At 47.8% G+C, this 22723-nt stretch overlaps 1 protein-coding gene across 2 annotated transcripts in view; it reads right to left on the minus strand.

Moving 5' to 3' along the window:
• LOC144805488 (uncharacterized) overlaps positions 1–22723 on the minus strand; it is a 55064-nt gene that overhangs the window by 28824 nt on the left and 3517 nt on the right. For both annotated transcript variants that reach the window (XM_078672033.1, XM_078672032.1), the window contains exons 2-3: positions 17752–17802; positions 293–412 (exon numbers count right to left, since the gene is read on the minus strand). The gene's annotated coding sequence lies outside the window, so the exon portion shown is untranslated. The remainder of the gene's footprint in view (positions 1–292; positions 413–17751; positions 17803–22723) is intronic.

Here is a 22723-nt window from a genome sequence, read left to right on the forward strand (position 1 = left end):
TGGCCTGGTGAAGAGTATAGCCCAATAATGAAGCATGTCACCATCAGGTGAGTGAACGCAACTTGTCTTAAAAGCACATGCTTCCTAGGGTGTCTGCATTCAGTTACAGATAATGACTCTGGGACTGAACCTCCGGAACAGTATACTGTGATTTGATTGTGTTTTATTTAACAAATGTACATAGCAGATATTGGCGCTTGCTTGTTTCACAAAAATGATCGGATACCTGCCTCGGAGCGCACTTCTTACAGACGAGTATGGGGTTATCATGTTGCTGCTACAAGCTCCTTACCTGTGCGAGTTATCGGGAACAATGCAGGGGGCAGACCCAAACCAGCCACATGTGGAGATCAATGACAAATACTGAAGATTTAACAGAGCTTCCAAGCTGGTGACCATTACTTAATTGACCCTGAAAATAAAAGACGTTTTTAGTATTCTGGTGACTCATGACCATAAAAACAAAGGTTATAAATTTAATATTATGTCAAATACTTAAAAAATGGAACTGGATGTGCTGAATCGATGTTGCCCCAGGTCATGCGTGACACCTTCCACCACTATTGCTTATGGGACTTGTAGTTTTGTTTTTCTCATTAAAAGGATGGGCTCTAAAGTCCCAGTGTTCTAAGTGATGTTAGTTAAAATCAGAGGCCTGAGTGAGGGTGAAGCATGACACTGCTCTGCTTCGCAGTGAGATAACTGACAGTTCCTCAGCCCTTCCATTCTTTGACAGACAGAGGCTCGTCAGCCGTTCATATTTTCTTGCAACGAGTAAGAAACTTTTATTGCAGCGTGTGACAACTGAAGAGATAAAACGACTGGGCGTGTTTCATTAACTACTGACAAACATGAACAATCAAGAACATGAGTTTCTAGAAAACTATCAAGCACCCAATCAGAATTAGCCGCCCTTCACACCCAGGAATTCTTGAGGCTTTGGAGAGAAGTAATTGCACGTGGTATAAGAGGAACACTACATCGAATCAAAGCTCACTTCTCAGGGATGTACTGAAATGCCAGCCTCATGGCACACTTAGCCAGCTCTTCACCTCCTCCTCCTCAAACTGTTGACCAGCTATCAGGGCAAAGGAGCCTGCAGCAAAGCATCACTGGCTTGGTTCCACACCGGACCAGGCAATGTGGTCAACTCCATACTCCTCCAAGTCAGCATGCTCTCTGGTCGAGTCAGTCCTAACCCCACATGAATGTTCCCCATCACAACTATTTTAATGGTACTAAGTTATGTTTCTGCTAAATGTAGGAGTCAAAAAGTGAAAGATTTTACTAGGAAGTGCTGAAAGAGAAATCATGAAGTTTTTCAATATTTCTGAGTCTGCCACAGTACACAGGAGCATTATTTCTCTACAGCAGCAAATCATGTATGTGCCCTGTAGAAAGCTTGTTTGAATAAAACATGGAATTTATTGCAGCCTACAATTCATGCAACAACATAGAGTGCAAGATAACTTGTGTTATTATTCCAGCAGAACGAAATGCCATTCCTAATGTGTACGTCATTTTAAAGACAAACCCAGGAAAATGTACGGTCAGTGTTGTTGTTCTGCCTGTTAAAAGACAATCTCCATTAATGTGTCAGTAATTAAAACACTATGAGAAACCCTACTCTATGGCAGAGTGCTGCCTGCCACTATATTGCAGGTTAGTTCCAACATAATCTGATTTATACATACATACTCCAGGGTGCTGCCAGCTATCGGGTCTGCACACAGCAGTCAGGAAGGAGGTAAGCTCTTCATTTCATCTTAAGCCCTTAGGTTACATTCACAGCCTGATGGATCCGGAGAACTTCCTCGCTCTAACTGCGCCGACGTAGCCCAACATAGTCTGTGTTGTGTGCTGGGTGATGCCTGGCATCTTATTATCGTTGGCGGATGGATGAAGCTCTGATAAGAGCTACTACAACGAGAGCAGAGAAACAGGACCATAGATCGCCACAGAGTGATAACTGCCCAGAAGCTGAAGCAAGAACTCTGGAACAGCAAACCTCCTACACCCTGGAGATTCTCCAGAGTAAGCAAATGATGGTAATGAAATGCATATTGCAGCATTAAGGTCACTGTAACACTGGGCAGGGGACGGGAGGAAAAGAACCAGATAATGTTGAGTGGTGGCGTAGTGAACTGACGTCCTCCCCCTCTCTGCCTCATTATCAGCATGACTGGAACAGGGGAGAAGCCTGTTCCTGGGAACTAGCCGACGAATTGGATGATGGCCCTTTAACTGGAAGACACACGAGTATGCAGCTCCGCCCCCTGATGACGGCGCGGGATTGCTAGTGGGTAAAAACACGGAAGAAGATGTCCTGGCGTGTGACGTCACCGACCGAGGATCGAGAGTGGGAGAGCGGCCCGGAGGAGCAGAGAACGGAGCTTTTGGAGGTGAACCCGAGGACGACAGGAGTAAGCCAGGAGGCCACTGGATCCGTGAATCGCCGTGCCACACTCCCGAGGGAGGAGTGTGGCTACAACAGGTACGGCAGCGTTTGGCGGGCTGGGTAGGAAGACGGGGTTCTTCTAAATCGTAGCCGCGTGTGTGCCAGAATATCTGCCCAACCTTTCTTTGTCCTCACCGTGTAAATATACCCCTCCTCACCAGTAATCACGCCTCTGCACCCTTGCACGTTTAATAAAGTGTTTAGCACCTTAGCACGGGTGTCTCCTGCACTTGCCCGGTTCCCTGTGGGAGAGTCCAGATAGAGTACATATCCTGACGATCTGTACCTGTTTCTTTTCCCTGGCGGAGTCCAACGAGGAGTTAGGAGGAACGGAACATCCCCTGAAGTCTGCTTCTTAACCATCTGTAAACAAGACCATAACCAGACGCCATCATGGACCCCAGAGCTTTTCAGAGAGACACCCTGACAACCCGCCATAAAAAGATGTTTTCCAAAAAAAAACCTTACCTACCCCGAACTGGTCTTAGGTCTCTTCTTGATCCCACGCCACAACTGGTGTCAGAAGTGGGATATCCCCCTTCCATCCCGCAACAGAAGATGGACCAAATCATACACCACCTTATAAAGGGACAAGAAAAGTTAGAATGGGCGGTAGAAAGACAAATGACGTCGGCTCAAGCAGAGAGGGAAGTTTTCAAGAACACCATCGAAGGCTTAAAAAAGGCGGTCCAAGAACCCAGTGCTTTACCCGGTGGGAACGTAGAGCCACCCCGACGCATCCCTCGGGAGTATCATTACAAAAATACAACGCAGGGGAGGATCCAGATGCCTTTCTGACTAACTTTGAAAGAGCAGCCAGGGCCTGTGGTTGGGCAGAAGAAAAATGGCCCTTCTTTCTGGCTACATTGTTAACCGGGAAAGCTCAGGCTGCATACCAGGTGGCCAATGCCACAGGGAATACGCCATATCAAGAGATCAAAGAAATAATACTGGACCACTTAGGATTAGATTCAGAGGCCTATCGTGTATGGTTCAGGAAAGAAAAAGGAATTCCTGGTGAAAACCCAAAAGACTCTATATCTCCGGTTAAAAATGGCAGCCGATAAGTGGCTGAAACCCGAGAGCAGGCCCAAAGAAGAGATAATGACTAGTATATACTTGGAACAGTTTCTGGAAGCGTTACCACACGGAACCCAACATTGGCTTAAGCAACATTCTGGCCTTACTGTCCACAAGCCGTAGAGACGGCCACCAATTATTCCCGAGCGCAGCCTAGGTCTCTCCCTTGGGACCAAGAAAAAACTACAAAGATGTCCGCAGTACCAAAACCCGAGAGGAAGTTCAAAGTCGGCCCAGAGCAGCCAAAAGTGAAACCCATAAGTATGGAACCAGTTTTCAAAGGCCCCCAGTGCTTCGAGTGCGGCGAATGGGGCCATATCGCTAGACTGTGTCCCAGAAGATAGGCCCCTGAAGAACCAATGGAGGTGGGGTACATACCTAAGGCCGTGATGTACACCGCTGAGATGGGACCATCGTTCTATTTAAGGGTAACGGTCAACCAACTACAAATAAGGGCGCTGTTGGATTCAGGATGCAGGCGGTTCGTGATCCAAAAGAAACTAGTGCTACCCCAACAGCTCATTCCCAAGTCCCTAGTCCATAGTAGATGTGTACATGGGGAAGTAAAACCCTATCCATTGGCGCACATTACGATTACCCCCTTAGGGAGAAGTCCTGGGTCAGTGAGAGTAGGAGTGGAAGATTCCTTTCCTGAAGACCTCATTATAGGGGTAGACAACCCAGATTTTTTGGACCTGTTTCAGAGGGAACTTAAAGAACCTAAATCTGAAAAACCAAATGCATGCCCGGCCCTCTTGTCTACTGAACCTTGGGTACTGGATCGTAGTTTCCACTTCACCCAAATTAACGATGCCACCGCTGGGAAAAGGCCCATGTGGAACAAGCCCAACCTAGTCAAAGCTTCCCTAAATTCTTGATAAAAGATGACCTGTTATATAGGTTAGGTAAACCCATAGATTCCCTCCAATTGTTAGTACCAAAAGAATTCAGAAAACAAGTCCTGTTTTATGCCCACACTCACCTAACAGCTGGTCATTCAGGCGCCGAAAAAAAGACACACCTACTAAAACTTTTTTATTGGCCAGGGATTTATAAAGAGGCAGAGGAGTATTGTAAACAGTGTGACATTTGCCAGAAAAGAAATATGTATAAACCCCCTTCTGTTGCCTTACAACCTCTACCCATATTGGGGACTCCATTCGAAAGGGTAGGCATGGACATTATCGGGCCCCTTCCTCGCACTGCAAAAGGACATTCCTATGCCCTGGTCCTAGTGGACTACACAACTAGGTTTCCGGAGGCCTTTCCCTTAAGAATCCCCAATGCTAAGAACATAGCCGAGAAATTGATAGAATTATTCTAGAGGGTGGGATATCCAAAGGAAATCTTAACAGACCAGGGGACCCCGTTCGTCTCCAGACTGTGTGGTTCTGAAAATCTGGACCCTATTGTTATCCCAATATCGAGGTCCAATACCCGTGTCACAAAATATCAACGTACCATGACGAATTTAGTGTCCGTGAACCGATAATGATTAGGACATCACTCCTATGTATTTGCGTGACAATCGAGGGTAGCCAACACCCCTAAATCGTAGTTTCCGTCCCCATCCCTTAGACTCCATTTTGTGAACGGCATCCATCTTACGTCTTGCCCTCATGTTAAGTCAATTAAAGGTCGAGCTTGATCCAAAAGGACACGTCCACCTTCCCTGACTTCCCCCTGACCTGTCCAAACTGACTCCATTGCCTTAAACCAAACCTGTTTGGGCGGCTCCCCGCCCAGTGGCCGAACACGATACTATCGACACATAACATTCCACAAACCATTCACCCCATACAGAACATGCTTTCTACAAACATGCACCTGTCCATACTTCTTCTTTATGGCCAGTTTTATGACTGGGTGGTACCTGCCTTTATTGGTGTTTCATCGATATCTGATGGGAGTCCCGGATCTTGCTGGGTAATCTGTCACGAACTGGACATCTAAAATGTGGGTTTGCTTACGTGACGCCGCACTTTGTATTATTACAGAAATATGTTTACAGCCATATCATAAACTCAAGAATTCTTGCTTGAAGCCATTATTTCTGTATAAAAGGAGAAAACTGGTTCTGTAAAAACGAACACGTACAGTCTCCTGAGAATACATGACCCGTGTTTGTCGTGCTTCTAGGACACGTGTTACTTGGTAGCTACCAATAAAACTTGATCTCTGACTGCGACTAGAAGACTCATTGTTTCTGTGGTCCGGAACAAGGGAGAACTCAGAGGTCTTCGGGTGTTGTCCCCTGGCACCACCGGGTTCCTAAAAACCCGGCACCTCAATTGGCGCCCAACTCGGGGCGATATCAAGCGGCGACGGTCCAAGCCAGATGTTCGTGAGGAGCTTTGTGTGAAAATTCCGGAGGACGGCCAGCCACTTCAGCGACCCCTGTATGTCGACGTGGTTCCGAAGGTCTTTGCTGCGAGGTTCCCCGCGTCCCGACGGCTACGAAGGACTGCTGCCCTGACTATCGCCTTGTTTTGGACCCAGTGATCCTTGGTAGAGCGAAACGATAGACGAGTCTTCTAGCGACGTCACCGATCTTCAAATACTTCAGTTAAGTATAAGTGGAGCGTCTCCCAGTCCTTAGTTTGTCCTTAGTTTTTGGTATCCTGGAGATACGACTTGATTTGGCACTTGCAAGCCCCAAAGCCGAAGGACTCGTGTTTTCACGAGAAATATCATAATAGATAAACCTTTGAAGTTTGAAGCTAGACTAGTGAGCGAAGATGCCTGGTTTTAGCAGACTTGGAAACTTGTTTTGTCTTGGTTATAATAGGGACTCCCGATTAGAGGATTTGTGTCCGGTTCCTCCAATTGGAACTCCAACGTATGAGCTCTATGTAAAACATGGCGTAGGTCCTATCACATATAATGAAGTGTGGATAAAATACACCCGTAAAGATGGTGTTTTAAAATGGCCCCAATATGGTAGTTTCGACTCAGAAATTCTAGATAACCTAGAGGTCAAACTGTTCAAAAAGAAAGCCCGACCGGCGATGTTTGACTCTTTCCGCTTATGGCGTAAAGAGGCCAAACAAAAGGCAATTAAACTAGAAAAGAAGAATAAGAGGGAAAGGGGTATTTCAGTAATACAAGCCGCGATAAAATTTAAAGACAACGAAGAGGATCGAATAAGTGAGCAGTTGCACAGGCAACGTAAAATGGCAATAGATAAATGCTATCCTGTTTTACCATCTCTTCAGCAAGAGACAGTAAAAGAGCGTGAGAAAGATCCATTAATGGCGCATTTGCTGAGTTCGCCACCACCCTATGCGCAAAATGCCACAGCACCTCCGCAACCTTTAGTTGCACCTCTGGTAGCTGTTATACCAGCTCCTCTACAGCACTCACCAGCTACTCTTCAGCTGGCTTCTATTTCTCTAGTGCAGCCTCCTCAAGGCTCACCAGTCACATCTACTTCCCCTACTGTTCCTTCTACAACTTCGCCTAGCGCACCTTCTATTTCTTCCGATACTAGTTCTGCGAACGCTTCTGTTTCTGCTTTGCGTGACTCTGTTCTGACACCAGTTATTCCTCCACTTTCACCTTCCGTCTGGCATAAAACGGCCAGCATTATTACTAACATTCCTTCACCACTTTTTCGGTCGCCTAAAACGACCCCTAATACGGGACTAAGACAGTTACGAAGCCAAATACCTGATTATCGAGAGAGGGAATGCCTGAATAAGTTAGCACGGAATTGGGCTCTGGATACAGCCAGATATGATGTAGAGTCCGTCATGAACGTTTTCCGTCAATGGGATGAACCGACGCAAAGATATGTTTTTGAACAGATGTGTGTTTTTCTGTGTGAGGATTTGGAAGATAATGGTCAAGAGAGCAACTCTTGAAAGTTGTGTAGTATACGATTTAAATTCGGGGAAGGCATGATTGTAGGTCCCGATGTCGACAAAGCAGTTGAGGTATTATTATCATATCGAAGCACAGGTGGTAACTCTGGGTCATCGTCTGAATGTGGTACGTCTAGTAGGAAAAGAGCGAAACAGTACCCCATGAGAGAGGTTCCTCCTGTTTGGAGGGAAGGTGATGCGAATGCTAATCCACCAATTCTGCCCTATTTCCAGCGTGTATGGGTACATGTCCCATGGAAAAGATCGGAAGTATTAGCACTCAAACAGTCACTACCTGACCCTCGTAAGAACCCAACTGGGTATTATAAGGAGTTATCGCAAACTGCAAGCTCATGTATAATGAATTTAGCAGATGTAGACATGTTATTTGGGAACGTTGTTCCACATCCTTTATGGAGCAAGATACGTCATACGGATCACGATCAGGAACTAGGTGACTCATGGGCGAACATTGCGACTACAGATGCTAGACAAGTCGGTGGTTTTAAACCTGAGCCGTTAATAGCTGAACTTCCCGGTAGAATTATAGCGTACATGAAGACAATAATGCCTGAAGTACGCGTAAATTGGGACAAGCTATCAGCATGTAAACAAAAGAAAGATGAGAATGTGTCTGACTTTTTCACGAGATTTGAGGAAACATTCACCGACCACAGTGGCCAAGATATGGCTACCGAGGGTGGCCAAAGATTGTTTGTGGACAAGTTCGTACATAATTTGCTCCCTGAACTATGTAATAAACTAAAAGACTCTGAGAGTGCTTGGGCTGTCTCTACGTCAGCACAGATTTTAGCTACAGCCCAGTACTATGAGAATAGGCGTAAAGATGAGCTAGACAAGGCAGATAAAAAGACGAAAGATTTGAAAACTAAGGTTCTCCTCCAGCAGGCCTATCCGCCTCGCACGGCTAGTCAGCCCGACTATCAACCGCGACAGCAGTATTCGAGGAACGCGCAAGGTAACGAGTTTTCCCACCAGCGTCCTACATATTGCCCGAATCAATGTGCGTATTGCAAGGAAGAGGGTCATTTTAAGGATAATTGTCCGGCTCTTGCGCGACGTTTAAACGGTGGTCAAGGTGTAAGGGGGAGAGGTTTTCAACATGCCCCTAGAGGTAGAGGCCGTGGAAATTTCACTCAGAATACAACTTCTTTTCCGCCTCAGAAGTCCATGAATAGCTTTGACCAACAGAATAATTCATCGTCTAAATCAGCTCAGTACTATGCTGACGACTATTACGCTGAACACGAAAATGAGGGTAACGATTGCTAGGACAGCCATGGACAAAGAGAGGGAGTTGTCTCAGTTCCGGTAGATCAGAATGGACCTTATGTCGAGGTAATAGCCTCAGGAGTGTCAGAGACATTTCTGCTGGATACTGGTGCCACAAAAAGTTCTATCATGCACTCGAAACTTCCTGGCGCACCTTTGTCTGGCGAAATGAATGTCTCTGTAGGTTTCTCTGGCGCCCCTGTTAGAAACCCGATCTCTAGTCCTATGTCTCTTTCTGTTGGCCCATGCGAATTAGAAGCACCCCTCATTTTGACAACAGGTTGTGGTGAAAATGTGCTAGGTTTGGACTTACTATAAAAGGTTATATGCGACCTTGTACTGTTCTCCCTCGGGAGTACAACTTACTTTAGGCAAGAAGGTCATTTCTTCGATGTATTTATCAAAGGAAAATATTCCAACTGAATTATTGTCACTTCCTGATATACTCTGGGCTAATGGTTCTAATGATGTAGGTCGTTTGGAGATAACACCATATGTCATAACTTTGAAAGCCGACGTTAAGTTGCCACGTATTCCCCAATACAAAATATCTAGCGAATGCGAAAAAGCGTTGTTGAAAATTGTTCATGATTTGATTGATAAAGACGTCATCGAAGAAACGACAGGAAATGTCTGTAACAGTCCGGTTTTGCCCGTCTTAAAACGTACTGATCCTTCACAACCCCCTGTGTATAGGTTTGTGATCGACCTCAGAGAAGTAAACAAGATAGTTATCCCACAGTTTCCAGTCGTCCCCGACATTACTGCTTTATTGACAATGGTTCCAGCTTCAGCAAATTGGTTCTCGGTGATTGACCTGAAGAACGCTTTCTTCAGTATCCCGATTGCCGAGGAGAGTAGAGATATTTTCGGATTTAATTTAGGAGGACGAAGCTTCCGCTTCAAGTGCGCTCCTCAAGGCTACTGCGAAAGTCCATCCATATTCAGTCAGGCCCTGAAGACACAACTAGACACGATTGTTCTACAAAGTGGTTCAACTCTGATTCAGTACGTAGACGATCTGCTGATCGCTGCGGACACTGAAGAAATTTGCAAGAAAGCTACGTTATCATTATTGCATCACTTTTGTGACATGAAGCACAAAGTCTCCCTTTCCAAACTACAATTTTGCCGACAAGAAGTAACCTAATTAGGTCACGTCTTGTCGAAGGAGGGAAGGAGACTGAAACCAGAAAGAATACAGGCAATTGCAGAACTAAGTGCCCCAAGGACACAGAGAGAAGTTCGAGCTTTTTTGGGCATTACATCGTACTGTAGACAATGGATACCAAATTTCTCACTGCTAGCTAAACCCTTGCTGGCACTACTCCGTAAAGATACGCCCAATCCTATGCCCTGGTCTGAAGATTGTCAGACGAGTTTTCACAAGTTGCGTGATGCATTGTGTTCAGCCCCTGTGTTGGGAAACCCCAACTACAGTAAGCCTTTTACATTATTTGTCCATGAGAAGGAAGGTTGTGCATTATCAGTCTTAACACAACATTTTGGGAACAGACAGCGCCCATGCGCGTATTTTTCGGCAACTCTGGATCCTGTGGCTAAGGCACTACCAAGTTGTCTGAGGGCTACCGCCGCAGCAGCTGTCTGCATTCGACAATCCGCTGGATTAGTCATGAATAATACTCTGATCGTTATGGTTCCGCACGCAGTAGACATTTTACTAAACAGGACGAATGCATTTGCAGACGATGTTGCGAAAGAGACCGCAAGGGACACGATGAGTCGAATGTATGTTGCGGGTCCCGCTAGATGTACTACTGATGTGGGAATGTGTGAGGACACCATTGAAAGGGTAAAATGCATACAAGCTGAGGCAACTGAGAATGAGTTGAATGAATGGAGAGAAAGTAAGGGTAGATTGGATGCGAATGGTTGTTGGGTCGAATTATCGGAACACCAGCGATGGCTACTACCTAATGCATACGTACTTGCAGTAGTAACAATGGCTCACGGCATGGCACACATCAGTTCGAAAGGAATATGTAAGCTATTGGCCCCAGTATGGCAGAATAGCAATATCCCAAAATATGCAGAAAATATGGTCAGAAACTGTATGATATGCCTAAAACACAATCCCGGTAAAGGAACTCCAACTCCAGCTGGTCACTTTGTGCCTCCTACGTATCCGTTCGAGGTTTTGCAGCTCGATTTCATTCACATGGAAAGGTGCAACAATCTAAAGTATGTGCTCGTTGTTGTTTGAGCTTTTTCAAGGTGGGTGGAAGCGTACCCCCTTAAAGACAATACTGCTATGACAACTGCCAAAGCCCTTGTCAAAGAGTTCTTCCCGAGATTCGGTATGCCTAGAATTGTCTGGAGTGATAATGGAAGTGATATCATAGGACGAGTGATGAAGAGAGTGTGTGAGTGTCTAGGCATACACCAGAAATTCCACGCTGCAAATCACTCCCAATCAGCTGGATCAGCTGGATTAGTAGAGTGCTACAATGGCACTTTGAAACTCAAGCTAGCCAAGATTCAAGCCAGTACAGGTCTTAAATGGCCTGACGCCTTGCCCCTAGCACTCTTGTCAACTAGGATGACCGTCCATTCCAGATTAGGTCTTAGCCCCCACGAGATCGTGTTTGGCCGCCCAGCCAACGTCTGGGGCGTGCCAAGACCAAAGAAACTCCGTGAAATAGAACACCCCGTACTGCTTGATTATTTGTGCGAATTGACAGCTAAATTACGTGTTTTACACCAACAGGTTCACAGTTCCTCTCTGCCAGCCTCTGACGATCCAGGTCATACAATCAAACCCGGTACGTGGGTATTGGTGCGGAACTTCCAGCGCACCAACAACGGACAGCCGAGGTGGACCGGACCATACCTGGTACTTCTTTCCACGAGATCAGCGGTTCGGGTGGACGGCAAAAAGAACTGGGTGCATGGGACCCATTGCAAACGGGTCCCTCTGCCCCTTCCGTACGACCGGTGGGTCGATAAAGGACTTGCCGACTCTAAGACTGAATCCGTACCTCGTTTCATCCCTTTCAGCGATGCACGTTTAAAAGAGACTGGTACCGAAAAGGAGAGTGATCGTATTTTGCAAGGACGTGTGTCACCATCTATGCAATTGGACACTACCGAACCTGAGGCATTGTTTAAAGACCACACCGTACCTGAGAAGCGACGATACAACCTGAGATCCAGCCCCAGGGACTAATAAAACCTTGATCTAATGTGATTTCCCTTTTCCCCCCAAGAACTATTTTTATCTTCCAGCTCTCTCGTCCCAGGGAACTAGCTCATTTTTTGATTTTCGAACCGCCATCCGGTTCCGCTGCTAGGGTCGCGGTTGAAGTGTAGGGAGTGCAACCAAGGAAGTTCTAGGTCCACGGTTCTGGTTGGTCCGAGGGAGTCACCCCGGACCGAACGGAGCACGCTCCCTGGCAGAATCAACCTACCACCGCGGGCAGCAAGTAGAGGATGGAGTTTCCAAGGGTAGAGAGACCTGTCAAGCTTACGAACTTTGAAAAACAATTGTGTACTATACTGTCCAAGAAAAGATTTTTAATAATATGTGTTCTAATGCTGTGTAGCACTGTGATGCTTTTGATTGGTTATGCTCTATTCGTATTTCAAGTTTCCCTACTCTCAAATGACACTCTGCCGACGCCTTCTCCCACTCTCTCACCACATTCTTTTCACCCTCTACCTGAACACGAGTCTGCCAGAAGGCTCGAATTTGTAAATAACTCTTTCATCCAACTCCTACACCAACACCAGTCTATAATGAACAGATCAAACTGTTGGATATGCGGACTCATGCCGCACACGACGGATAAGGGTATCCCATACTTCATCCTGCCATTTAGTTATTATGGTTCTCTGTGGGCTTTTCAGACCATGTTCCTATTCGCCCTAGAACCATACCCGACCCGTTCCACTGAAAGCGATTCCAGTAACAAGGCACTAATAGCAGGGATAAGAAATATGATTAGAGAGTTCGACACATATCTGACTATCCCCAAAGATGAACTGACCCCATACACTCGTTGGAACGTAACCAAACATGGCGTTTACCTGATCAAGAGCCAGGCAGCAAAGAAATCCCGCCCAGTTTGGATAGTGCCCCACCGAGGTCACCTATGTTTACAAGGTATTGGTAGAGATCCCACTGCACAGTTAGGAAAGAGCATTTGCACAGAAACATATGTGCTCGCCTCCCGAACTCCCCCTATACTCTTAGCAGCCAAAGGCACGTATTTCGTCTGCCACGACCAAGCCTATACATGGTTACCCCCTGACTTCTCAGGCACGTGCTTCATCTCATTTCTGCTGCCTCCTACCTACACGGCCCGAGCAGATTACCATCGGACAAGGACAGCTAGAGGTGTCGTGAGTAAAGACGACACCGCGGGTCAGGAATTCGCTGACTTCACAAAAGGTTTTCTGCCATTTTGGGGGCCTATGGTGAACAGCAGGAATATTCGCCAGTTAGCAAGGATAGTTGAATCCGCCGTGACTACAACGGCCGGAGCACTTGGCAATTTGACAACCGAGCTTCAGACGGATCGACTTATGACCCTTCAGAACCGAATTGCCCTTGATATCATACTCGCCGATCGTGGTGGTGTGTGTAGAGTCATCCAATCCAGTTGTTGCATATTCATCCCTGATAATGCACCGACAGTATACCAGGCCATCTCTAAACTACATGAAATATCTGGTTCCCTTCACGTTGAGAAAGGGGATTGGTCCTTGCTAGGGTGGTTCTGGGGACTTATCGCTGCCTGGGGATGGAAAACGCTAATCTTCATTGGGATGATCTTAACACTTCTGTTTATGTTCTGCCTATGTGTCCAGTGCGCCCCTGCACTCTGTGGCCTCTGTGCTACTTCATGTGTACGGAAGCCTGCGTCAAGGGACGAACTAAGCAACAGGATGATGTTACAGCAGCATCTCCACGAATTCCTTCATACAGATTTGGACTCGGATTAACATGAGTTATTGCCTTACATAAGGGCAAAAGGAGGGTCTGTGGTTCTGAAAATCTGGACCCTATTGTTATCCCAATATCGAGGTCCAATACCCGTGTCACAAAATATCAACGTACCATGACGAATTTAGTGTCCGTGAACCGATAATGATTAGGACATCACTCCTATGTATTTGCGTGACAATCGAGGGTAGCCAACACCCCTAAATCGTAGTTTCCGTCCCCATCCCTTAGACTCCATTTTGTGAACGGCATCCATCTTACGTCTTGCCCTCATGTTAAGTCAATTAAAGGTCGAGCTTGATCCAAAAGGACACGTCCACCTTCCCTGACTTCCCCCTGACCTGTCCAAACTGACTCCATTGCCTTAAGCCAAACCTGTTTGGGCGGCTCCCCGCCCAGTGGCCGAACACGATACTATCGACACATAACATTCCAGAAACCATTCACCCCATACAGAACATGCTTTCTACAAACATGCACCTGTCCATACTTCTTCTTTATGGCCAGTTTTATGACTGGGTGGTACCTGCCTTTATTGGTGTTTCATCGATATCTGATGGGAGTCCCGGATCTTGCTGGGTAATCTGTCACGAACTGGACATCTAAAATGTGGGTTTGCTTACGTGACGCCGCACTTTGTATTATTACAGAAATATGTTTACAGCCATATCATAAACTCAAGAATTCTTGCTTGAAGCCATTATTTCTGTATAAAAGGAGAAGACTGGTTCTGTAAAAACGAACACGTACAGTCTCCTGAGAATACATGACCCGTGTTTGTCGTGCTTCTAGGACACGTGTTACTTGGTAGCTACCAATAAAACTTGATCTCTGACTGCGACTAGAAGACTCATTGTTTCTGTGGTCCGGAACAAGGGAGAACTCAGAGGTCTTCGGGTGTTGTCCCCTGGCACCACCGGGTTCCTAAAAACCCGGCACCTCAACTGATGAAGGAAGTCTGGAAATTGCTAGATTTGTCTCACATAAAAACCTCAGCCTACCACCCCAAACGGATGTGTTGGTAGAAAGGTACAACAGGACCTTAAAAACAACCCTAAAAAAATGCTCTCTATTGAACACAAAGACTGGGACCAAGTCCTACCGTTAGCACTATATGTACTGAGGGCCCAGGTACAAAGTAGTTTAGGTTGCTTAGCCTTTAAACTGCTGTACGGCCGACAAACTCGGTCCCTCTTGGAAATAACGAAGGACACTTGGGAACAAGAGAAACACCACGAACAGAAAACCCTACTAGAGTATACTCAACAGCTGAAGTCCAAGCTCAGCAAACTGAGAGATTTGGCATACTCTTCTTTAGAAAATAGCGAGAACAGGCAAAAGAAATATTATGACAGAGACAAGAAATGGAGAACCCTAGAAAAGGGAGACTGGGTTTTAGTGTGTTTACCCTCCTCCACTAATAAATTCAGGAGTGAATGGCTGGGTCCCTATCCCATAGTAGACACTATAGGGAGAACCACTTACAGGGTCCAGATCTCCCCTTCGAGGAGGCAGACCTTTCACATCAATCTAATAAAAAAATGGATAGGTCTGATACCCACGGTAGCTCAATTCGGAATCCCTACTGGGTCAGAGCAGAGCACCTTAGAACAACTGCCTGTTAATGAAGAACTTACATACGCCCAGAAAACTGAGCTCCAAAACACCTTACATCCCTTCTCTCCAATGTTTTCGGACCTGTCAGGACGAACACATTTGATAGAGCACAAAATATAAACAGAACCAGGGAAATGTATTAAACAAAAACCCTACAGGGTGCCGGCAGCACGACGACAGGATATAAAAAGGGAAGTACAGGACATGTTCAAGTTGGGGGTTATCCGTCCATCTAGAAGTAACTGGTCGTCCCCTATTGTAATGATTCCTAAACCGGACGGGACGACCCGGTTCTGTATGGACTTTAGAGCTTTAAATAACATCTCCTCCTTTGATGCCTATCCCATTTCCCGGGTGGATGATTTAATAGAAAGGATAGGCGAAGCTTAGTTTATTACCACGCTAGACCTCACTAAGGGGTACTGGCAGGTACCCTTAGGGAAGAAAATAAACGAAAGACTGCCTTTGCAACAGAGGAGGGCCTATATGAGTTCAACGTCTTGCCCTTTGGGCTACATGGAGCGCCTGTGACCTTCCAGAGGTTGATGAATACAATCCTACACCCCTTTTCCTCCTTCTGTTCCGTCTATCTTGACGACATTGTAATTTTCAGCAATACCTGGTCAGACCACTTAACACACTTAACAGCTATTCTGGAAGCCCTACACAAGGCAGGGTTACACATTAACTTAAAAAAATCTAGAGCGGCATACTCCAAGGTTAAATACCTGGGGTATATGTTGGGGGAAGGTGTTATAGCCCCTAAAGAGGAAAAAGTAAAAGCCATCATGAATACTCCCTTCCCCAAAACAAAGAGAGAGATACGAGCCTTTCTAGGCCTTATAGGCTATTACAGGAGATTTATAGACAACTTCGCAGTGAGAGCAGCTCCGCTCACAGACCTTTTAAGAAAGGACATTAAAACTCCTCCATCCTAAATCCTTCGGAGGAGGCTAAACAAGCCTTTAAGACCCTTAAAGTGGCCATCACTACAAGCCCAATTTTGATACCTCCCAACTTCAGTAAACCTTTCTCTTTAGCCACGGATGCTTCGGACATGGGCTTTGGAGCTGTATTGTACCAAATAGGAAAAGACGGATTAGAACATACGATCCTCTACATTAGCCGGAAACTACATCCTAGGGAGTGCAAATATCCCACGACCGAAAGAGAATGCCTGGTGATAAGGTGGGCGGTGGAGAAATTAAAGTACTACCTAGAAGGCAAGCCTTTTGTACTTTATACAGATCACGACCTGCTACAATGGATGAATAGGACCAAAGCCCATGACCCTAGAGTACTCAGGTGGTTCCTTTTTCTACAACCTTTTTCTTTTTCAATACAACATCGAAAGGGCACTGAGAATGGAAACGCTGATTTCCTATCCAGACAATTAATTTTTCCCAATCAGCAGAAACCAGGGGGGGAGGAATGTAACACTGGGCAGGGGACGGGAGGAAAAGAACCGGATAATGTTGAGTGGTGGCGTAGTGAACTGACGTCCTCCCCCGCTCTGCCTCATTATCAGCATGACTGGAACAGGGGAGAATCCTGTTCCTGGGAACTAGCCGACGAATTGGATGACGGCCCCTTTAACTGGAAGACACACGGGTACGCAGCTCCACCCCCTGATGACGACGCAGGATTCCTAGTGGGTAAAAACGTGGAAGAAGATGTCCTGGCTTGTGACGTCACCGACCAAGGATCGAGAGTGGGAGAGCGGCCCGGAGGAGCAGAGAACGGAGCTGTTTGAGGCGAACCCGAGGATGACAGGAGTAAGCCAGGAGGCCACCGGATCCGTGAATCGCCGTGCCACACTCCCGAGGGAGGAGTGTGGCTACAACAGGTACGGCAGCATTTGGCGGGCTGGGTAGGAAGATGGGGTTCTTCTAAACCGTAGCCGCAAGTGCGCCAGAATATCTGCCCAACCTTTCTTTGTCGTCACCGTGTAAATATACCCCTCCTCACCAGTAATCACGCCTCTGCACCCTCGCACGTTTAATAAAGTGTTTAGCACCTTAGCACGGGTGTCCCCTGCACTTGCCCAGTTCCCTGTGGGAGAGTCCAGATAGAGTACATATCCTGATGATCTGTACCTGTTTCTTTTCCCTGGCGGAGTTCAACGAGGAGTTAGGAAGAACGGAACATCCCCTGAAGTCTGCTTCTTAACCATCTAGAAACAAGATCATAACCAGACGCCATCACGGACCCCAGAGCTTTTCAGAGAGACACCTTGACAACCCGCCATAAAAATACGTTCTCCAAAATAAAACCTTGCCTACCCCGAACTGGTCTTAGGTCTCTTCTTGATACCACGCCACAGTCAGACACTACAACATCTTTCCCTTTAAACCGAAGATAACAGCCTACAATAATAAAATAACCAAAAAGCAACAAAACTAGGAAATGCATTTCCAAAAGCTGCAAAAGAGAAACAGTTAATACAAATGAACAATATTAAACTTTGTTGGTACCTTAGTAATGTGCTTACTTCTGGGCTTCACTCCATCTGCAGCAATAACGCTCTGAAAGGAGAAATTACTGCTGTGAGTTTCAGAGTCTTCAGTATTACTGGTCTCAGTCACGAAGACTGTGGTGTCGGAAGATAACTTTCTCTTATTTGGCTTCATAGATCCACCAGTCACGCCATCGCTATTAGCAGACAGGCCACTGTCAGCAGCATCATAACTTCAGGCAGACCAGCAAAGCGGATCTCACCACTCACATTGGGTGAACAGACTTGTCTCTGCTACATACATCCACTCTGTTCTCAAATTTGCTTGGGGCTGTCAAAATGCAAAGAGCTGCAATATATTCGCCACACTTTCCTGACTACCTTGTTTTAAAAAGTTGTGACATTCAAGCGTTATTCTTGGTTCATCTCCAAGCTGAATTTCTTTAGAGATTCTATTGCCACACAATACTATTCCCATATTCCAGTTTGTCCACAGGGTGCTTCAAGCCTGGTAGGTTGTCTCCTGCCTGTTTTGCAGATAATTTCAGATAGTTTCTGTAAGAAACTGAATTATTATTTACGGTAGATGAGGAACAATCACAACCGTTGTCAGAATGAACTTTCAAAGCCATTCAATTAACCTAGGATCAACCCCCTGGTACCTAAGCACGGAACAGGCAGGCTTAACTTAAGGTAATATGTAAAATATGTATGCAGAAACCAAAAAAGTAAAAGTCAAAATGCAAAACAATAAAAAACCCAAACCAAAATAGAAAAAAAAGTAAAATGTATTGAACAAAATGACACTAAAATGACAAAATCCAATAAGGGGCATGAGATATGAACTGTAACGCTGTAAGAATCACAAGGTGCCAATGGATGAGGGGCCCGGGCATGGATTAGTCTCTCTGGAGCTGACTGCCAAGTCTGAGTGAACTTGTTCTCCCAGTTCAGCAGGAAGTCACTATACCGGAGAAAGGGCTTTAAGTGGAATGAAAAACCTTGTGATGGCTCCCAGAGGGACGTGGTCGATGTAATGAAGGGCGTGGCTTAAAAACCCAAACTGAAAATACATGCTCGGCATAGTGTGTCGCCCCACTGGTATTTTGCTGCTTCGCCATTCCATCCATATATAACAAGTAACATTACATCTACTACAAGCCAGAACTATTGGCTTTGTCAATGGTTGTTAGTTGCATAAGATAAATATGCAACAGCGATGGCTTCAAAGCTTGAGGGGGGCTGCTAAGGGTGAGAGGGGGCTGCGAGAGGTGAGAGAACTGTAGCTGGTGTGAGAGCGGCGCTGCAAGGGTGTAATGGGTGCTGCGAGGGTGTGATGGGCGCTGCGAGGGCGTGATGGTGCTGCGAGGGTGTGATGGGTGCTGCGAGGGTGTGATGGGCGGTGCAAGGGTGTGATGGGTGCTGCGAGGGTGTGATGGGCGCTGCGAGGGTGTGATGGGCGCTGCAAGGGTGTGATGGGCGCTGCAAGGGTGTGATGGGTGCTGCGAGGGTGTGATGGGCGCTGCGGGTGTGATGGGTGCTGCGAGGATGTGAGAGGCGCTGTGGGGTGGTGAGGACGCTGTGAGGGGTGCTGCTGAGGATGAGAGTGGCGCTACTAAGGGTGAGAGGGGCTCTGCTAGAGGTGAGAAAGAACTCCAGGTGGTGTGAAAGCTGCACTGCTTGAGCGAGAGAGGGCCTGGTGGGGGTAACAGATGTGCTGAAGAGGGAGCGAAAGGGCACTGTAGTAGACAAGCAGTAATTCGGGGGTTAGAAGGGTAACACAGGGTTCGGGGACGGGGGCTGCAGGGGGCAAGGGATGCCCTGCAAGGGGGGAGAGGGGACATTGCTGGTGGGAGAAGGACACTGACGTGTACCTGGGAGCTGTGCACGAGAGGGGATCGCTGCAGACTTCATCGAGGGCATTGAAGAGGGGAGGCTGGGGGCACTACCACAGTGAGGAGTGCCATGGAAGTGGCTAACAACAACAAAAGGATGGAGCAGATAGTGTGATAAGTGTGTAAACGGGCGCCCCTCTGGTGTGAGATTGGATGCCCCACGGAGGGAGGCCGATCAGCGCGTCACTGGTTGAAGGTGTAACTCGGGGAGTGATCTGAGGTGCGCGTCTGCTAGTGAGCCGTCACAGTGAGATCTTGAAAGGAGTGAGTTTGTATGGGAGGGGAAGTCCCTGTCTACCGGGACTGTGTGTGCATGCGTGTGGTTGATGTGTGAATAGGGCGCACACTGCAAGAAGTCACTGTGGGGAGAGTGGATGTGTCCACGGGTGATAGTGAGTGTATGGAATCACCGAGTGAAGGTTGCATCCGTGCAGGTGGTGAGGAAGCAAGGAGAGGGTGAACCAGTGTGTGTAATGACTGTCTGCTAGAGGGCTGTGTGCAGCGATAAAGGGCTGCTCGTTGAAGGTGTGTGCAGCGTGATTGTGAGGGGACTGTGAGTGCAGGTAGTGACTGAGAACAACTGTCTGCCAGCAGTGCGTGATACGTCACCGATGCCCTGAAAACGCGCTGGCGGTATATATATATATATCGCTGTGACACCCCTCAAGGAAAGTGCGTGCAAGGCGCGTGTCTTCAGAGAAATGTGTGCACCGGGAACCATTGTGCAGACGTTATATCAGAGGGAATGTGTCAGTGAGATTGTGCATAGAGAGGCTTCTTGCAGAAAGTCACTACAACAAAGTGTGTGCAGGGGGAGTGCGTGTATGGGGGTCACCAGTTAGGAAGTCACCACAGCCGATTAGGACGTCACTGCAGGAAAAGTCTGTCCAAAGGGGGTCACCAGCTAGGTAGCCACTAGCCACTGCAGGGAGAGTGCGTGCAGGGTGAGTGCGTGCATGGTGAATACCAGCTAGGAAGTCACCGCAAGGAAAGTATGTGCAAGGTAAGTGCGTGCATGGGGGGTCACCGGCTAGGAAGTTATTGCAACAAAAGTGTGTGCAGGGTGAAGGTATGCATGGGGGTCACCAGCTAGGAAGTCGCTTTAAGGAAAGTGTTTGCAGGGTGAGTGCATGCATGCGGGTCACCAGCTAGGAAGTCGCTTTAAGGAAAGTGTGTGCAGGATGAGTGCATGCATGGGGGGGGTTACTGGCTTGAAAGTTATGTGGCCTACACTGTCATCCACTCGAAAGGGTGCTCTGTTCTGTATTATTATATGTGTGGTATTCGAGGCTCCTTGTCCACCACCACCACCATGTCCACCACCACCACATCCACCACCACTACATCCACCACCACAATGTCCACCAATACCACCATGTCCACCACCACCATGTCCATCACCACCACATCTACGTCCACCACCACGTCCACCCCCACATCCACCACCGCATCCACCACCACCGCGTTCAACACCACTGCGTCCATCACCACCACGTCCACCACCACCACATCCACCACCACCAACTCCACCCCAACCACCACGTCCACAACCACCACCATGTCCATCACCACCACATCCATCACCACCACGTCCACATCGTCCATCACCACCACGTCCACATCGTCCACCCCCACCATGTCCACCACCACCACGTCCACCACCACCACCACCACCACCATGTCCACCACCACCACACCCACCACCACGTCCACCACCACCATGTCCACCACGTCCACCACCACCATGTCCACCACCATCATCACGTCCACCACTAACACGTCCACCACCACCATGTCCACCACGTCCACCACCATCACCATGCCCACCACCACCACGTCCACCACCATCACCACATCCACCACCATGTCCACCACCACCACATCCACCACCACCACATCCACCAACACCCCATCCACCACCCCGTCCACCACCACCACCATGTCCACCACCATCGCATCCACCACCACGTCCATCACCACCACCACATCCACCACCACCATTTCCACCACCACCTCGTGCACCACCACCACATCCACCACGTTCACCACCACCATGTCCACCACCACCATGACACACACCTCCACCACCACGTCAACCAGCACCACACCCACCACCACCACGTCCACCACCACTACCACCACCACCACATCCACCACCACCACGTCCTTCATCACATCCACTACCACCACATCCACTACCACCACCACGTCCACCACTACCACGTCCACCACTACCACGTCCACCACCATGTCCACCACCATCACGTCCACCACCACCACGTCCACCACCACCACCACGTCCATCACCACTACGTCCACCACCACTACGTCAACCACCACCGCGTCCACCACCACCACCACATCTACCACCACCACGTCCACCACCACCATGTCCACCACCACCATGTCCACCACATCCACCACCATGTCCACCACAACCACTAACAACACCATGTCCACCACCACGTCCACCACTACATCCACCACCATCACGTCCACCACCATAACATCCACCACCATCACATCCACCACCACGTCCACAACAACCACATCCACCACCACCACATCCACCAACACCACCACGTTCACCACGAGGCCACCACCACGTCTACCACCACCACGTCCATCACCACCACATCCACCATGTCCACCACCACGTCCACCACCACGTCCACCCCCACATCCATCACCACCATGCCACCACCACTAAGTCCACCACCGCGTCCACCACTGTGTCCAACATCACCGCGTCCATCACCACCTCGTCAATCACCACCACGTCCACCACCAGCATATCCACCACCACCACGTTCACCACCACCAAGTCTACCACCACTATGTCCACCACCACATCCACCACCATGTCCACCACCACCGCATCCACCACCACCATGTCCACCACCTTAATTTCCTATGCAATGAATAACGTTAAAAGATTTTTCAGTGGCGCATCTGCAGAAAAGTCCTCTTCCTGTTGGAAATTAAGAGGAACTTAACCCCTCACCCAAACAATACATTTACGAAAAAAATGGACTGAATGAGAGCCGTGGCCTGCGGCCTGGGTGCTACAGTAATATTACACCTGGAGGCCAAGAA

The sequence above is a fragment of the Lissotriton helveticus genome (genome assembly GCF_964261635.1).
Source record: "Lissotriton helveticus chromosome 1_1 unlocalized genomic scaffold, aLisHel1.1 SUPER_1_unloc_12, whole genome shotgun sequence".
In the NCBI taxonomy this organism is placed as follows: domain Eukaryota; kingdom Metazoa; phylum Chordata; class Amphibia; order Caudata; family Salamandridae; genus Lissotriton; species Lissotriton helveticus.